This window comes from Mesocricetus auratus, unplaced genomic scaffold (genome assembly GCF_017639785.1).
Source record: "Mesocricetus auratus isolate SY011 unplaced genomic scaffold, BCM_Maur_2.0 Super-Scaffold_15014, whole genome shotgun sequence".
NCBI classification, from domain to species: domain Eukaryota; kingdom Metazoa; phylum Chordata; class Mammalia; order Rodentia; family Cricetidae; genus Mesocricetus; species Mesocricetus auratus.
This window is the reverse complement of record NW_024429186.1, coordinates 9,797,131-9,814,708: the sequence shown is the minus strand read 5'-3', so window position 1 is coordinate 9,814,708 and position 17,578 is coordinate 9,797,131. Positions and strand designations below refer to the sequence as shown.

Below are 17,578 nucleotides of genomic sequence, written 5' to 3'. Positions count from 1 at the left end.
ACCTTGGTTATGATGAGTGGCCACCCCAGGCATGCAGGGCTCATTGGAAGAGGGATGTTCAGTATGTAGCTGGTGGCCCTGAGCTGTTGGATAGCCAGATAGTCCCAGGGTCACCCAAATCTTGTAGTCGCCTCATGAACACTTGTTTTTAAGTCACAGAATCAAGCAGTTAGGGGAGGGTTGTGTTTGGGGAGCACAAGACAGACAAGGGGTTTGCAGGAGGCTTTGAAATAAGAGGTACATTCTCACTGTGCCCTGGCATGGTTTGGGGTGCCTCAGTCAGAGACCTGTCTGGGAACGGGGCGGGGAAGGGGGGGCGTGAGGGTAGAAGAACCTGTCTCTGGAGGCTGAAGTAAGGCTTAGGGGAGGAGTGGCAGTGTTTCTTCCTTCCCTCAAGGTCCTTGGAGGGCCAGCAGCACATGTATCTGGCAGCATGCACCAGGTGTCCAAGCTCCTATGGTTCTGAGTTTCCCAGTCTGTGACATCCTAGAGCCCCTGCCATACTCACAACTCCTGGTTGTCTTTCTAGCTCCCGGTGACACCCAGCCTCCCCCATTCATCCCTCCGTGTCACTTGCTCCCATGTATCTCAAAGACAGTCCCCAAAGGGGTTTGGAACACACCTGTTCACTCTCCTGCTCCTATCCTGACACCCACTCCCAGCAACGGGAGACTGACTCCCCTTTGTCACATTATTTTACCTTTACTGGAATCTAGTAACACATTTAAAAGATTAACTTATTTCAAACATGACTTTTTTTTTTTCTTTTTTAACAAGTCATTTTTTTTTCTGAAGCAGTTTTGAGTTTGTAGGGGAAAAAATCAATCAAGGCAGTGAGTATGGGGGCCGGGAGGTCACCCTATCTGCAGACTGCTTGACCAGCATTTGGGTTCTACACTTCAGGCCCCAGCACAACAGGAAGCCATGTGCACATGCCTGTAATCTCAGCACTTAGAAGGCAGAGGCAGAGGCAAGATGGTCAGAGGTTCAAGGCCATTTTTTTTAAATGAAATAGCAAGTTTGAGGCTGGCCTAGTTTACATGAGTACCTATCTTAAAAATAAAATTAAAAAAAAAAGACAGAGGGGAAAACACACCCAATCACCCTTCTCATTTCACTAACATCTTGTGTTTACCTGGCGCATCTGTTATCAGCTGTGGCAATACTGTCACGCGAATAGTATTCTGAGTCCATGTCATGAGGCTGGCTTCAGAGCGTCCTTTCTGTGGGCTCTGGTTGTCTAGTGACATTTGTTTTCATTGTGTACCTCACGCTTTTACCCTGAGTTTGAGGCAAATCCTGGGCTTGTAACGATTTGGTGTGCACGTTGCGTGGCGTTGTGTGGAAGTGGCCACCCAGTTACCACACAGGTCACCTGTCATCCATGATGTGTGTGCCTTGGTTTTCCAAGACACTGCCCACTGAAAACCATGCTGGATTTCTGACAGCACCCTCCCTTGCCTCGTGACCAAAGCCCTCTCTATCCAGTTTGGCCTGTCATGAGTCTTACTGGCCCATTGTCTCGTTACAGGGCCCAACCTGTGACCTACCTTCAGGGTGTTTTCAATGTTCTGTCTACCAGGCTGCAACACTTAGGTATCAGTTTGCTTCTTATAGGTACAGTGGCCCTAAAGTTTTGTTTCCCAGATAGCAGCCCTTAGCCTACCATGTCATTTAGTACCAGGGTTCTTGGTGCCTGTCCCATATATACATAGGTAAGAGGACAAGCGTGGAATGAGTGGGTTGAATGGACACATTTGCTTTCATGGACTTCAAATTTGTGGCGGCCTAGACAGTCCCTGCTGTAAGCCACCCTTTCATCCTGCATAGGTGTCACCCTCTGCCATGCACCTTCTCGTACTTCCTGACCTGGGTAGGGTTCTGTCCTGTGACTGCAAGCTTTCTGCTTCTAGCCCAAGTCATCACCCAGAATCCTGCGTGGGACCCTGGACACACGGACGACGGACACATGCCCCAGGACCGTCCAACTGTAAATCGTAAGTTGCTAGAGTACAGCAAGCATACTTGTGGCCGTTGGGGTGGGGGTTCCGCCCGAAGTCTCCTGTCAGACAAGCTGCAGCCAGCCCGTGCAGATGGGGGGGTTGCCCAGTGAGCCTCGTCGAGGGCTGACCTGGCGCTTGTGCTCTAAGATGGGAGCCTCCGTCCGCCTGTGTTGTCTCTGTCTCAGAAGAATTCTATAGGCAGCTTCAAGTGTGGGACCCCCAGAGAATTTCTTCTTTTTCACTCTTCCAAATGAATGGGCCTTTCATTGTGACATCTCCCTCTGGCTCTTGTACTGACTAGGATGGAAGTGCTCTTGTGACTTGGGGGCTTCAAAGGGATGAGGAGAAAATGCAGACCGAGGGACCAGCTTCTCAAATAGGCTTCAAGCCTCCATGACCTGAGCTCACCCCCTGAAAATGTCTGGAAAACATAATGGGCAGGTTTTCTGTCTTCAAAGTTTCCATCGAAACCTCTTCAAGTTCTTTATTGTTTGGGACTGAGACACTTGGGGACGGTAATGGGGACTTTCTTTTGTATCTGTCTTGAAAGGCCAAAATATTTTTATATTGCTGTAGACAAAGCCTCCTATTTACAAATGAACTCTGTTCTGTCGTTTCCCACCAGGAAGACTGTACTATGTTTGTGTCTCTATGTATTCTGGGGTCTTGAAACAGGTTTCTCATGGGGATGGCCATTCACTGGGGCCCAGAGGGGCAGAGGGGGGGAAGTGTCTACCCTGCCAAGGGGGGTCTGGGGAAGGGGGGGTGGACGCCCTAGTCTCGGGTCTGTCCTTTGTATGTCTAGGGGTGAGCCCTGGGAGAATCTGGTAGTAAAAGAACATATGCTGTGTTTTCCCCACATCTGCCATTTGTGGTGTTTGTTTCTGCGCTGAGGGTTTGCATACTCTGCTGGTTAACGCCATGGGAGGAAGCAGGAAGGGACCAAGAGGGTCCGGTTTGCTTGCCTGGAGGCTGTTTCATTGGTGTGTGTTACATCACATAGTAAATGTTTAGATGGGCGGGAGAGAGAAGCAGGCTAGAAGCGAAGTGAGCGAGTTGGGATGGGTGCCTAGGCGATCAGCAAAATGCCAAGCCCGGAGGTGTGTAGGGCCACGTGCAAACTGGTGTTGGGTCGTCTGGGACCTAAGAGATTTTTCATTAAGGAAGGGATCCCAAATCAAAAAGACGGAAGGAGAAGCTAGATTGTCTAAACCAAAGGTGAGGTTCCGAGGCCCCTTGATGTGAGCAGAGGGGTGACGGCTTGAGCAAAGAAAGAAGCAGGAGAGAGAGAGAAAACAAACAAAACTGATAAACAACACAAACAATAAAGGGAGGGAGGGGGTGTGCTGCCGTGCGGGGAGAACCCAGCCGGGTCAGGGAACCTCAGGGTTAGTTAACCTCAGCTGGGCACCCTGGCTCTTTGGGGGCGAGGGGCAGCAAGTGAGAAAACGGGGGGGGCACGGAGAAAGCGGTCAGCATAGAGACGCGAAAGGAAAAAGAAAGTTCATTAAGCAGATGAGTGGCTTCGAGGGAGGGCTGAGCTAGGATTCCAAATCCGAACACTTACCACTCCTGGCTGCTGCTTACATAATGGAAGAAAGGGAGCAGGGAGAAAGGGTAGCCGAGTGAATGCATGAATGGGAGAAAGAGGTAGGGAGCTGGGTGGGCCACTGAAGGACGCTTTCAGGTGACCCTCTTGTCCACCAGCCTGTGCAGCTGAGAGAGACAATCGGGCGGCGGGGAGGGAAAGAGATGCAAATTCTGTCTCCAAAAGGAGAAAGGTAATCATGTGCCCACAGATAGGTATATGAATACAGCTAGAGGGGAGAGCCCCACGAGGGACAGGACGAGAGACCGCGCTAGCAGACTGGTTAATTCCCATCTGTGTTTCTGAGATGGACAATGACCCACCCGACCAAGAGACCTTTCAGGCATCAATATGTCAGGGAGGGCTTCAATGGGGCGATGGAGGGGAGGCCCATTAATAGCAGATTATGATGTATCCAATTAGGTGCACCTGCCCTCTGAACGTGTAGAGACCAGTATTGAAATAGAAAGAAAGACTGAATGGATGCCTGAGTGCACGAATGAATGAATGAGAAAAAAAGCTTTGCATTCACTCTGAGGGGGAGGGTGCTGCAGAGCCCAAGGGTCATCTGATCTCCGGGAGAATAAAAGGGGGAAAGAGTGGAGAAAGTAACAATAAGATGAGGGGAAAAAATGAAAAGACGTGCAGAAGATAATAAGCGGGACAATTAAGCCTAGGAGAGAGGGCTTGTTTAACACAAGTCATCCATATTAATTCAAAATTGGGGCCCTGGGCTGGGGTGGAGCTCAGGGATGGGTCTGTTGCCTAGCATGCGCAGGGCTCTGTGTTCCATCCCAGCCCTGCAAAACAAACACAAAGGACAAGAGTATGGCTGAGAGGTTGTAAATGATGCTGCTGCCAATAATGACGAGGGAGACGGAACAAAGAGCCAGACACATTAGGAGGTGGAGAGAAGGAAGATGTAGGGAAAAAATCTAGGTGGATGGACACATAGGAGATAAGTATTTAAATAGGACGGATGCATTTTATCTGTTGAGTGCATTAAGTAATAGGAGTGGAGGCTTATCCGTAAAAGAACAAATATTGAAAAGGAACAAGTTGAGGAGGGGCCATGAAAAAAACACGAGCCAGAAGTGATGGCTTTAATCACTACTGCACTCCTGCTCTGTAAGGGCAAAGATGTGCAGAGGAGTACAGAAATAAGACGGTCCAGACAGGCACAATGAAAAGGCTGAGGACATAAATGAATATACATGGAGACGTGTGCCCGAGAGGGCCAAGCGGGGACAAGAGAGTCAGAGAACAGCAAGAATTATGATTAATTCAGAACGGGGCTTCTGAGATGGCTAAATGTCTCCCGAACCAAAGCACCAGCACAAGGAATTAGGGGACAAAAGGGCTGCGGGCAGATCCGGGTGGAGAAGGCTTGGGACCCTCAGATCATGCTTAATCTAAATCTGTGCACCTGAGGTCCATAAATAAAAGAATAAATATTGAAATAAAAGAGTGACAGGAGGAATGAATGGACGCACGAATGACTGAATTAGAAATGGAAATGGCTAGAGCGGCCAGGAAGGAGTTGCCCATGGGAGTTTCGCTCATCTTATTGTGGGCACCTGAGGTCCCTTAGTAAAGAGATGCAAGGTGGAAGGAGAGAAGGGAGAAGGCAGCGAGGGAAAATGAAAGAGGAGGAAATGAGAAACTGGCCAGGGAGGAAGCAATATGTGGCTCCCTCATAAGAGAAAGATCTGTGAGGATTAGTGATGAGGGTCTCATTAATCCTAAAGACCGAGGAGGTAATCCAGACCCAGGTTCTTATGGGCAGGGAGGATGGAGAGAATTAAAAAAAAAAGGCAAAAAGGAAAGAAAGATAATAAAACAAGCAGCATGATAAATGGGTAATTAAGAGAGGCTGTCTGAACAGAAATAGTAATGAGTTCCCTTGCATAGTCCTTAAACAGATAAATACATTATACCTTTCAAAGAATGCGTGAAAAATCGAAGAACGCTATGGCCCCCAAACAAGGAAACCCCTTCCACTGTAATAAAATACATGCAGTGGAAGGCCATAAATAACAGTAAATACTTAAATGTAAAAGCTGACCAGGCACAGGGAAGAAGTCTGCAAAGCACAGATCTTGGAGGGAGACAGTGTTTGTTTTGTGCGTGGGATTTTGAATAATGCAATTATGTTCCCAGGAAATTAATAGGTTAATAAAGATTCAAACCAAGACCCAGGAAGGACAAGGAAAGGAAGAGAGATACGGTGGGCAGGGTGAAAGCTTGGGGTGGGCTTGACATGCCCCGTTACATTCTGCACACGAGGGTTTATAAAAATGAGACTATCAGGAGAGAGCAGAGAGCCCAGGGACAAACAGGAACGGAATGAAAACCTGGGGAAAAGGAGGGGGGACCGCGCAAGGAGGGGGCTTCCAGGAGCTGAGGGTTATGGTTCATTTAAAGCTGTGTCATTATGCCCCCAAAGGAACCAGATCTCAGTGAAGGCTTTTGTGAGTGAGGAGCAGATGACAGGAATATAGACGGACAGGGAGGAGGTTGTATGTGCTGTTCACTGATTGGTAATGAGTGGCCGTTGTCCAGCCAGAGCCTAACTGGCTGGGAGCAGCTATCTGAGGAAGATCTTAGACCACCATTGGCACTTCCTAGTTGTGTGGGCCATTTCATTGTCTGTCACGTCCTCCATCCGAAGAAGATACATCCTTGCACAGTGCCCTACCCAGAGATAGGTGGGAAGGGTTTAGGTCCATGCCCTGTAGATGAATGCTAAACCCAGTGGGTGACGTGACCCCTTTCTGGGCAAGGGTCTCTTTGTGAGCTTTCTGTGAGGGGACCAAGAGGCAGGAGGAGGTCAGGGGGCAGGAGGCCTTGCCTGCCACATGCCATCTTGGGTGTGAGTGACATCTGGGGTCTGGTGCAGTGGGGTGAGGGTGACCTGGAAGCCCCGAGACCCGAGAAGCAGTAGGATGCTTGTTCTCACGGCTCTCTTGAGATGCACCCAGGTGGGCACTAGCCAGCCCATCTCAGCTCAGAGTTCTAAGCAGGCGTACCTCAGTCTGGGCTTCCTAGAGATGATCCTGGGTCCCAGCCCCTAGACATGCCACCCCTGGAGCCCGTTTCAAGGCCTGTCTTCTAGAATGTTTACAGATATGTTCTGTAACCAGGAAAAAAACGCGTTTGTACGGTGTGTTGAAACTGTCTTCTTGCTCGCCCCCTTGGGCTGTGTGGGGAGACTTGGAGAGCTGTTTATTCTGGTGCACCCCCCTGTCCATTTTTCCTTCCCTGTTATGGACAAGATTTTTGCAGTTGTGTGTTGTGTACCTGTGTCTGTGCATTAAAAGAGTCACAGTATCCCTTGGCTTCTCAATTTCTATTGGGGGCATGAAAAATAAAAACCGATTCTTACTAAGAGCCCAAGCAGGAGAGGAATAGCTTGGCTGGATCCAGGGAGCATGTGCAGACCTGGGAACAGGGTGGACTAGTGGGTTATGGCAAGGCAGGGGTGGGGGTGGGGGCTCGGTGAGAGTCATGCCCGCCCAGGCCCATCAGAAAGAAGGCATGACAGGTGGGGTGGGTGGGGCTCCTGCTACACCTGAGTTGCTGGAGGTCTGAGACGCCATCAAGGAAGAGGGGCCCCAGGGCTAAGACTTTCCCTCAAGTTGTTAGGATTGCAGGCAGGATATGCTGGAGGCAGCTGGCTGAAGAAGAAAGATGGGCACTCCTCCCTACGCTTCTAGTTTCAAGCTTTTAGTGTAGGCCCCGGATAGATGGCAACCACCTCCCACGGACTTCACGTGTCAGAAGCCACCTTCTGTGCCCCCAGCACCACGTGTCTGGGCCACGTGAGCAACGCCACGTGGGCCTGACGTGGAGCTGGGGCCGCAGGGGTCTGTTGGCCTGCTCTTTCAGAGTCTGGGCTCCAGGCTCTGCCTCGGCGCTTATCAACCCTGGGAACATCTGCTGACCTGGTCCCTGAAGATGGTCCAGACAAGCCTGAGTGACCCTGTGAGATGAAGAGGGGTGGGTGGAGACGCTCAGGAGGAAAAGGCCTGGGGATTCATTGTACGGGACTCCCGTGTAGGTGCTAGAGAGTTGGGCATGGCTGGGAGAGGGCAGGCATGGGGGTTGGGTGAGGAGGAGAAGGGCATGGCCGCATAGGGGTTGTGGGTGGGAAGACAGTGACATTGGGCAGCATGCGAGTGGGTGTCTAGGTGTCTAGGTGGGCCTTGTCTCAACATTCTTGCTAGGAGCTTGGAGGGGGCAAACTGGGCTACTTTGGGCCCATGGGACCCGTTGATGCCCTGGAGAGCATGAGGGCTTGGGTAGGTGACTTGCTGTGTCACCTTGGGACTAATGAAGGGGAGATCTGGCTGTTTTGAGTCTTTGACTCTTAATCGGCTCTGGAATTCCAAATGTCTCTAGTTCTGGGGTTTCGTGACTCAGAGTAGGGCTCCCCAGGATACAGCATATGTGTGGGGAGGGTGGTCTGCATGTGCTCCCAAGTTGGACTCCCAGCATCTCTGCCTGTTCAGGGCTACCTTAGACGTATTTATTTCTTCCAACATGATAAAACAAGGCAAATTTTCTCTTCCGATTGACATTCATGTGCAGTACACAAAGTCCTTTCCCTGATGATATGGGGACCTACAGCTCTCCTTGGCTCCCCCACAACTCCCAGCCCATCCTTGGGGCAAGTGGGTCAAAGCCCCTGATGTTTTTCTGAGTTGAAGGTGTCAATGTAAAGTTGTGTGACTCAGAGCAGGGGGAAGTGCATCCCCAGGTCTTCCCTTCATGTGCTCCATCTTTCTTTCTGCTTCCAAAATTGTTTTTTTCTTTTAATGACCATCCACTTTTAAAGGCCTCATTGACATTGTCCACTTTTTGTTGTTTCCTGTCCGTTGCAATGAACATCTTGTTGTCCATGCTTTCTTTGCTTCATAGTCTCTCTCACTCCCTGCTTGGGGGTCCACCGAATGGCTTTGGCATCTCGGTCTACCCATCTGACTGTTGCTGGTGCATGGCCATCTTTTTTTTTTTTAAATTACAAATGGCATCACAGCTAAAGGCTTTGCATGAGCAGCTTTTCCAGCCTTTCCAAGAACTTCCCTACATCTATCTAGTTCTTCCCATGGCCTCTGTCTTTTCATGTCACATCCTTCTGCTAGACTGTGAGCCCATTCAGGGCAAGGAACTTGTGGGACTGACCTGTATCCCTTGTAGGATGTATATGAATGCTTGCTGGGTGTGTATGGAAGGGTAGATAGGTATGGGTGACAGAGTGACTGAGCAGTCGGCAGGCCGATGAGAGGACAGATGAGTGGATTAGTGAATGAATGAATGAATGAATGAATGAAGAGTGAGTGAATGAATGGATTCTGTGTGACTGAGCTTCCTGGGTGAAAGGTTAGGGGTGTTCGTGTGACTGTTGATTGATTTCAGGAGGCCCATATTATTTTGTCATGTCCAATGATGTATTAGTATTTCTCTGTAAAAGTATGATTTCTAATGTGTTTTAAAACTTGTTCTAATTACTAATGAAATGAAGGCTGAATATTTTTCACCCATGTTTGTTAACATATTGTATCTTAATCTTCTGTGAACTGTTTGTCCAAGTCCAGTGGGTCACGGCTTCCTAAGGAGATCCATCAGGGTACCCATAGATCAGGTGGGGGGCTCTGTGTCGCCATTGGGAGGGGCTATTTCATAGACATCTTCAGAGTGATGTGAGGAGGCCCAGTTGACCTTCCAGGTCAGTTTGACTTATTTACTTATTCTGGGAAATAGAGTTATATCTCCCACCAGCATGTAGGGGACATTTTTAGGCTTGCATCTGGGCGCACCATGCCTTTTACAGCTTAGGAGCCCCAATCCTACACAGTATCTCTTGTGGCTTAGCAGTCCTATATCTTGTCCTGCCTTCCTGCCTGTCCTCCTATTCTTCTAGTGTGCAGACCTGGGAACCAGTCCTTACAGGAACTGGGTCCTTACTGCTCTGTGATGTGTCTGCAAACGTCTCTTAGCTCTAGCCTGCACTTGAGCCTCAATGGCAGTTGTAGAATTTCAGGAATGAATGGGAAATTCAGTTAAGGACTGATATGAGCTGCCTCAGGTTTAGTCCTGGGAGCAAGGCCATCCTGTGGTCTCTGCTCCTCTCCTTATGACCTCCTCACAGGGCAGTGAATACCATTTGGGTAGGGGGTGTACTCAAGCAGAGCTCCTCCCTACTTTCTGGAATACTCTCCCAACTCTCTACTATAGCACTTAGCATGTCTGCCTGTGTTCAACCCTCTCACCCCATGCTTACCTCAACATAAAGCTTTGGAAGCCCGTGGTGATTTTTCAACATGACTTTAATCCATCCACCCATCCATCCATCCATCCACCCACCCATCCATGCATCCATCCATGCATCCATCCATCCATCCGTCCATCATCCATCCATCCATCCACCCACCCATCCATGCATCCATCCACCCATCCATCCATCCACCCATCCACCCACCCATCCATCCATCCACCCACCCATCCATCCACCCATCCACCCATCCACCCATTCATCCACCCATCCACCCACCCACCCACCCACCCATCCATCCATTCATCCACCCATCCACCCACCCACCCACCCATCCACCCATCCACCCATCCATCCATCCACCCATCCACCCATCCACCCATTCATCCACCCATCCACCCACCCACCCACCCATCCATCCATCCATCCATCCATCCATCCATCCATCCATCCATCCACCCACCCATCCACCCACCCACCCACCCATCCATCCATCCATCCATCCACCCACCCATCCACCCACCCATCCACCCACCCACCCACCCATCCATCCATCCATCCATCCATGCATTGGGCCTCCATCTCTTGACCTAGTGCTTTGGGCCTCTCCCTTTCCTGAAAGCAAACCCTTCCACCCTGGGCAAGCTGTGTGGCACCATGGGCTGTGGTCATGAAGCACCCCTCCCCCCACTTCGTAGCCTCCAACTCCTAGGTCACTGCTCCGAGCACGTCCCAGCTGGATCTCATTACCACAGCTTTTCCTCCATGATGCTTCTCACACTTCACACACGTCTACTGTGATCCCGGAGGGTCAGGTTCCCAGAGTGGCCTGGGGCCGGCCCTTCCCACCATAAGCAGAGCTGCCTCCCCAGACTTCATCCTGATTGGTGCGTGGTCCCTGTCCTGAGCTTTGCCTTCAGCCTTGCAGCCTCCTCCACCAGATGGCAGTGGTTGTAGCTTGTGTGCGCATTTGTTCACTCCTTCATTCATTCTTATAGTCAGCAAGCATTTAAAAAAAAACTAGCTAGTGCTATACTAGAGCTGGCTCCGCTTCTGACAGAAAAGATGGGGGCGTTCACAAGGAAGCCGTGCTTGTGTGTGCAATACGGCGAGCTCCTCGATTTCAACTCAGGCCTGAGTTCTGTTGCGAGGCTGATTGCTTTCTCCAACTTCGTTCTTCACAAAACTAGGTTGATTAGTAATCAGCAAACTGTGTTCCCTGGCTGCTCAGAAATCATAGCCGATATCCTCGAGAGGCCCAACAGGGAGTGGGCATGTGCGCTAAGCAGCCAGTCCTGACTGCGAGCAGGCTTTCAAGGCTGCGAGACACCCCGATCTTCTGCAGGGGTGATCTGAGAGTCGTTCTGGCCACTTTTGAGCTCAGCTAATGCTCGGCTCTTTTCAGAGAAAATTGCAGGAGGTGATTGCTCGTACAGGTGACAAGGATCGCGCCCGAGGCAGGGGCTCTTTCTGAGCAATCCATTTGTAGACCCAGGTGGGCAAGGCACATGGCAGTTTGCAAGCCCTGTCTCAGCCCTGTGCATTTGAGCGGGTCCCAGACTAGGAGGAACCTTTCTCCAGCTTCCTGTGGGGGAGGAGAAAAGGCACAGGGCCTTTTATGACTTCTGTGCCTGGGACAGGAAGGAATAGGGGTCAGCAAAGCCAGGACCTGGAGCTGGACAAATTGTGTGGTGGCTCTCTCTTATCTGAGAGCTTGAGTGTCTTCTGTGGTGGGGACTGCTGTAACTGACTCTGGAAGGCAGTGTATATGTCCCTGGGGTTGTGCTGGAGCATGGGGAACCCTAGCCCCTGGGGGAGTGGGATTGCCTTGCTCTGCCATAGTGGGAAATAGGTTTTTTTTTTTCCTGATCGAGTTTCTATGCTAAATTTATGTGTCATTTCTATGTAAACTAGAGACTTTCGCGACATGGGTTGGGGGACTCTTTAGGTAGTACCTCTGCTCTCGCTCCCCCCTTGGACACATCCACACCCACCTCTACGAAGGGTTGGGGATGCCTTGCAGCTCTGTGACTGAGGGCCATGTCTCTGAGTCAGGCCTGTGTATGGTGCCCGATTTCATCCTTTTCTAAACGTCTCCTCTCAAGAGATTATTTGACATGGCCTGTTAGACACCATTGTCCTCTTCCCCGTGTCTTCTCCCCGCTGACAGCAGCAGGCCAAATTGCCTGAGACCCGGTGCCTACCACAGTGCCTGGCCAGGGGCAGGGGCTCACCTGCCTTCTTCCATTTTGTTTGAGTAGATAGATGGGCAGCTAACAACTGTAACTTGTCCCAAGGCAAATGTTTATAGTCTCACAGAGAAGTTTGTGGTGACCTGAGACTGTATTGGAACCCATTTCTAAACATCGCATTGTATTTCTCTCTTCCCAGTCTGTTAACTAACCACTGTTGTGTTGTAGTGGGCTTTTGCGCAGTGCCTTGTTTTTTTATATGCTAAGTAAAAGGAATTTTAGCTTTCAGATGAGAGTCTGTTTCTTTTAGCATTCACCCAGGTGTTACCTGGTAGGGACGTTGACTGTATGAGTCTCCTGCCTCTCTTACCCATAGAATTCTCTTCTGTCAGGTGTGTGTCACTGGACAGCCTACCTCACAGGGTCGTTGTGAGGGTCAAGGGCTGTGCCACTGTGACACTGTGATGTACATGCTGGCTGTCACCAGAAATGGTGGCCTGATGGGGTTGGCTCAAAAGCACAGCCTGTTCCTTTATTTGTAGTCACTGAATAAAGAGTCAGTGTGGAGCTTAAGCTGGGGTTGTATTTCCAACAGTGGATCCAGTATGTGAAGCGGCCTGTGAGGGGCTGGCTGTGTGGTCCAGGTTAAACACTTGTGTGGTTAATGCATGCTGGCCTCTGCATTCCTCCATGGTTCCCTGCCCCTCCCTTCCCATCGTGGTGGCTGATGTTGCTGGTTACGTACAGGCCAAAGCTGGCTGGGCCACTGTGCTTTGGGGCACTAGGAGAGGTGGAGTCTGCTGGGAGATGCTTCTGCAAGCTTGTGTGTGTTTCTCTGTGTGTGCATACATACCCCTGGGCCAGTGGCAAGAACCAAGAGCCAATAGAGGGGCTTCTGAATAATGGCATCTTTGAGGTCTTTTTCATGCCTGACATCATTAGTAGCTGGCAGGTCTGAATGCCTGCTCTCTTCACCCTCCTCCCCTTCCTCGCCAGGAGATGAACAAATTAGTGTTCCCCGTATCTAACCCTGCTTTTGGCCTAGCTCAGGTCTCACACGCTTCACGGCTGGCTTCAGAATGGTTCCATTCTGTAGGTGGGCAGACTGAGAGTCAGGGACAATATTTACACGGCCCTATGTGAAAAACCCTTTCTACCCCACCAAGCAAAGGCTCACCCGGTTTCCCAGGCCCACCCTCCCTCACCTTGGCATGCATTCACAATGGTCTTCACCCACTTGTGTCTCATGGTCCTCCCAGGAGTTTCCTTGAAGGGCGAGGCATGAAGGGAGGGGTGATGGTGGCCTGGTCAGCGTGAGGCGGGATCTCGCCTCACTTCCTGCCAGGGTCTTTCCACACCACCGAATTCTACTCCCAGTCCTCGTCCTGGGAATCTGGGGGAGCAGTAGTCTCTTCTCCCGCTCTCTTTCCACCCCCTTTCTGCAGAAGCCCCGTTCTCTCTTAGTTTCTCTTTGCTTCCGGTGTCTCGGCCCTGGTTGCCAGTATACTCTTGGTGTTGCCACTGCGTCCTCTGGGTGCGGGAGCCCATAATTTCATTGTGTCCTCTGGCCACCATGCCGCTGCCTCATCATACCTTCTGCCAAGATCCTGGTTCTGCACCCCGCACCCCCCACCCCCGGCTGTGTTCAGGGTCCTGCAGTATGGCCATTGCTGTCCATCTCCTGTCACTGACAACTTGTTGGGAGCTTTGCTTCTGTGCTTGGGGGTCCCATAGTAGGGACAGGTAGGTAGGGCCCTTTGCTCGGGTAATTTTGAGTGTGCTTAGGTGCCTGGTCTCTGATGGGCCTGGAGCCCCTTGCAGGCCAGGGTTATGGGTGACTCTGTCAGGTAGCTTGTGTCCCTTGGAGGTAACAAAAGGGAAACCAGGGACCTGTCAAACATTGAATATTTAAATTTTGGCTAAGTTGCACTTGAACTCCAAGCTCTGGGCCCCCTATACTAGTGGGTGTCTAATAATTAATCCACAGTGGAGGAAGTAGGGAAGGCTAAGTGGATGTCACTGAGTGGGTGACTGGGAGGTCTTCTGTAAGGGGCTTCCTTCACAATGCCCACAGAAGCCCTGTGGATGTTCCCTGGGATCTAGTCAGCCACAGGAGGGTCCCTTCTGGTGGAAACACAGCTTTGGAGATATTTTTATGTGTAGATTAAAACTTTTTGTGGGATAAAATGTCCTCATTCGTGCTTTGGCCTTGGTGATTATGAAAAGGGTTAGTTTGGCAATTCTTAAATTTTAGGGAGGACATGGCTGTGCTAACATCTTCCCCGAGGCCTCCTCTCTCTGGGTGAAAAAGAGGTTATTTCACCCCTAAAGCCTTTGTCCCCACCATTGGTGACAATCAGCATTGACTTGTAAGTTACTTGTAAAGTTTGGGGTCTTGCCTTGAGCACATGGCAGTCCGGGGATAGAGGAGATTGGACCCCAGACCTTGGTTTTGTATTTTATCCAGAGTACACCATGGACACACGGGTAGGGGTGGGGTCCCACAGGGCTTGTCCAGTTGGACATTTGACCCAGGGTTGTTTTTATTGCAAACATCCCAACCCCCCAGTTTTCCTACCTGCACAACACTAGTAACTGCTTAAGGAATGGCCAGGAACCCATCATATGGAGGTTCATGACAATCAAGGTCAAGGTTCCAGTCCACCCTAGCCCCTTGCTGACCATCTATCCTTGGCTGTTTGCTGTAACCTAGAAATACTCAAGCCAACCTGGTGTGGTTACTGGGGGATCCAGTGAGGTTATTTATGTGACAATCAGTGTTTTGTTGCTTGGTATGCAGGTGCTCATGTCTGCTACTCCACAATGGCTGGTGGGGAGGTGGCCATGAGCCCTGGATACAGATGTACCCTGGTTTTCTGAAACTTCAGGTCCATGTAAGACTCTAGCAGAGTCGGGGGCCGGAAGGTACCATCTACCCAGCTCTGGGGAGATAAAGATGTAGGGAAGGGCTTACTTTTAAATCTTAAGATTCAGTAGTTTCGTTGGGAGACACTGAGGTACAAGTAGGAGACCCTAGGAAAAACATTTAGGAGACCCTCAGTGGGTTGGCTAGACGCCTCGGGGTGGCGTGAAAAAGATGGAAAATCCTAGAATGGGTTAGTGAGGGCAGGAGCTGGTGGCTAGGTGGGTCCCCATGGCTGCCCAGAAGTCAGGACTTCTACATAGCTCAGACTTTCTGAGCACAGGACTTTGTTGTCCCCTCCAGTCCCTCCCCTGCCTGGTGCATGAGAACTCTTGTCAGCCACGGGGATGGGTAGCAGATGGTCTTCATCTGCAGCTGTGTCTCTCTCAGCTTCCACAGCCACGGGGACGCCTTGCACATTTCCTGTGGGACTTGCTGGACCCAAGACTCTGGACCCAGGCCTCCCCTTGAATAGAGAGACCCACCTACTGACTGATGAACTGCGCTGACCTGGGGTCAGGCATGTGGCCTTGATCCCTGTCCATGGACCCTGAGACTTGGGGGGGAAGGCTGTTGAGCCTTCACTGTTGAGCCCACATCTATGAAATGGGCTCAGATTCCTACCTCACAGGGCTGTTGTGAGGCAGATGCAATGTGCTTAGAAGCATGGGGCCTGGTGGCTCATGGTGCTTTCAATAAATGTGTCTTGTTTTAACTAAAGCAGTGATGAATGTGCTACTAATACAAGGGAGGGTGGGTGTCTTGCTGGGGCTTCCTTTTCCAGAGTAATGGGGAAGGGGAACTCACCTTTGTCCTACCCAGCGTGTACTCAAGAAGCGGATACGCTGGGGCCTCACTTGGCGGTTTAGAAGAACTCTTCTGCGCTCAAGAGGCCGAGCACGAGGTGTGGGAGGTCTGGCTTTGGAGCCTGAGGGGCTCACAGCTCCGGTCCTTGGAGCTTCAGAGAGAATGTTGCTCCGGGGCTGAGTTCTGTGCACCCCCCTTGCCCTCCACATTCCGCGGGGCCATGCCAGGGCCCCAGCTGAGAAGTCATCATGACCCAGGTGGGTTGGTCCAGCTGGGACTTGGGCCAACACGGCGTCTACAAAACTGGTTCCTGAGTGGGTCTCTGTGTGCTCAGACGTTCTCTTGCTTGGCATCAGGTATGCTGTTGAGCTTGGGGGTGGGGCGGGGACAGTCAGGCTGCCCGAGCAGTCTGGGACTGAGAGGAGAGAGTTGGGAGCAAGGGGGATGGGGAGGGATGTAGCTGAATGCTGCTAGATCCTGGATCTTCTAGAGCAGATGAGTTGAACATCCTCCCAGCTAAGAGGAAGAAGATGGCCACAACCACCATGGCTGCCATACAGCTCCCGCCACCACCACAGTTGAGCTGCTACCTCCCAAGGCCACCACCACCACAGTTGCCACATGACCAGCACCTCCTACGATCACTGCTGCCATTTCTGCTGCCACTGTTACCACCACACTCCCTTCTCTCACCTCGTCTTCCCTCTTTTAATTCTTTCTCCTCCTCCCCTTTCTATTCCTACCACTTCTTCTCTTCCTCTACCTCTCCCCCACCTCTTTCCTTTCTATTCTTCTTCCTCTTCCTTCTCTTTCTTCTCTTCCTTCCCCTTTTGTCTTCCCTCCTTTCTACACTTCGCCATTCTCACAGAGAAGCACGTTGAGTTGAGAGCTCTTCAGCAAATGCAATTGCAACACACAGGACTGAGCATGCCCCTTCCACTGAAAGCACAGCCTTGAAGAAATGGACATGGCCCATCCTCGAAAACCAATACTCCCCTTTGGGACTATGGTTGGGAACTGTGATATGTATGGTTGATGAGTTCAGGACACCACCTCCATCATTTGATGATGTCCTGATGTCCTCAAAGAGGGTCTTTTATGATGTTCTAGAACCAAGACCTCATCTCCAGCCTTTTATGGACCCAGTCTCCAGTAAAGCTTTGATGTCCAGAAAGAGTTTTCCATGATGTTCTAGAACTAGGACTCTACCTCCATCCTTTGATGTTGTCCTGATTTTCAGAAACAGGGTCTTCCATGATGTTTCTGAACCAGAACTTCACCTCCAGCATTATATGGCTCCAGTCTCCAGAAAAGCTTTGATGTCCAGAAAGAATCTTCCATGATGTTCTACCTCCATCCTTTGATGGCCTGACTTTCAGAAACAGGGTCTTCCATGATTTTCTTGAACCAGAATTTCACCTCCAGCATTTTATGGCTCCAGTCTCCAGAAAAGCTTTGATGTCCAGAAAGAGAACCTTCCATGATGTTCTAGATCTGGGACTTTACCTCCATCCTTTGATGTCTAGATATCCAGTGCAGACAACAGTGAAAAGACGTCCCTTCAAAAGTTGTCTCCATCCAAGAGAGTCTCAGAGTCCAGAAGAGCCCTTCCTGGGTGATCAGAGCCTCCTACGAAGTTCAGGCTTCCAGAGTGAGCGCCCTGATGATGCTCCATAAAACAGACCTTCACTCCAGCCTCTGATGAAGCCCAGGTGTCCAGAAAAAAGAACTTTCTTGTTATACCAGAGAAAATGCCTCAACTCCAGCTTTTGACAAACCTCAAGTTCTGTC

General features: G+C 50.6%; 1 long non-coding RNA gene across 10 annotated transcripts in view; it reads left to right on the top strand.

Annotated features, from left to right (window-relative positions):
* The window catches only part of LOC106020997, a 30,934-nt gene extending 15,239 nt beyond the window's left edge, over positions 1 to 15,695 (top strand). For 9 of the 10 annotated variants that reach the window (XR_005876139.1, XR_005876137.1, XR_001196362.3 and 6 more), the window contains 2 exons: positions 1,914 to 1,997; positions 2,305 to 9,130. This is a non-coding gene — a long non-coding RNA (uncharacterized LOC106020997). Of the gene's footprint in view, positions 1 to 1,913; positions 1,998 to 2,304; positions 9,131 to 15,370 lie in introns of those variants that run through there. The other variant, XR_001196364.2, reaches the window with a different exon arrangement.
* The last annotated feature ends 1,883 nt before the right edge of the window (positions 15,696 to 17,578 follow it).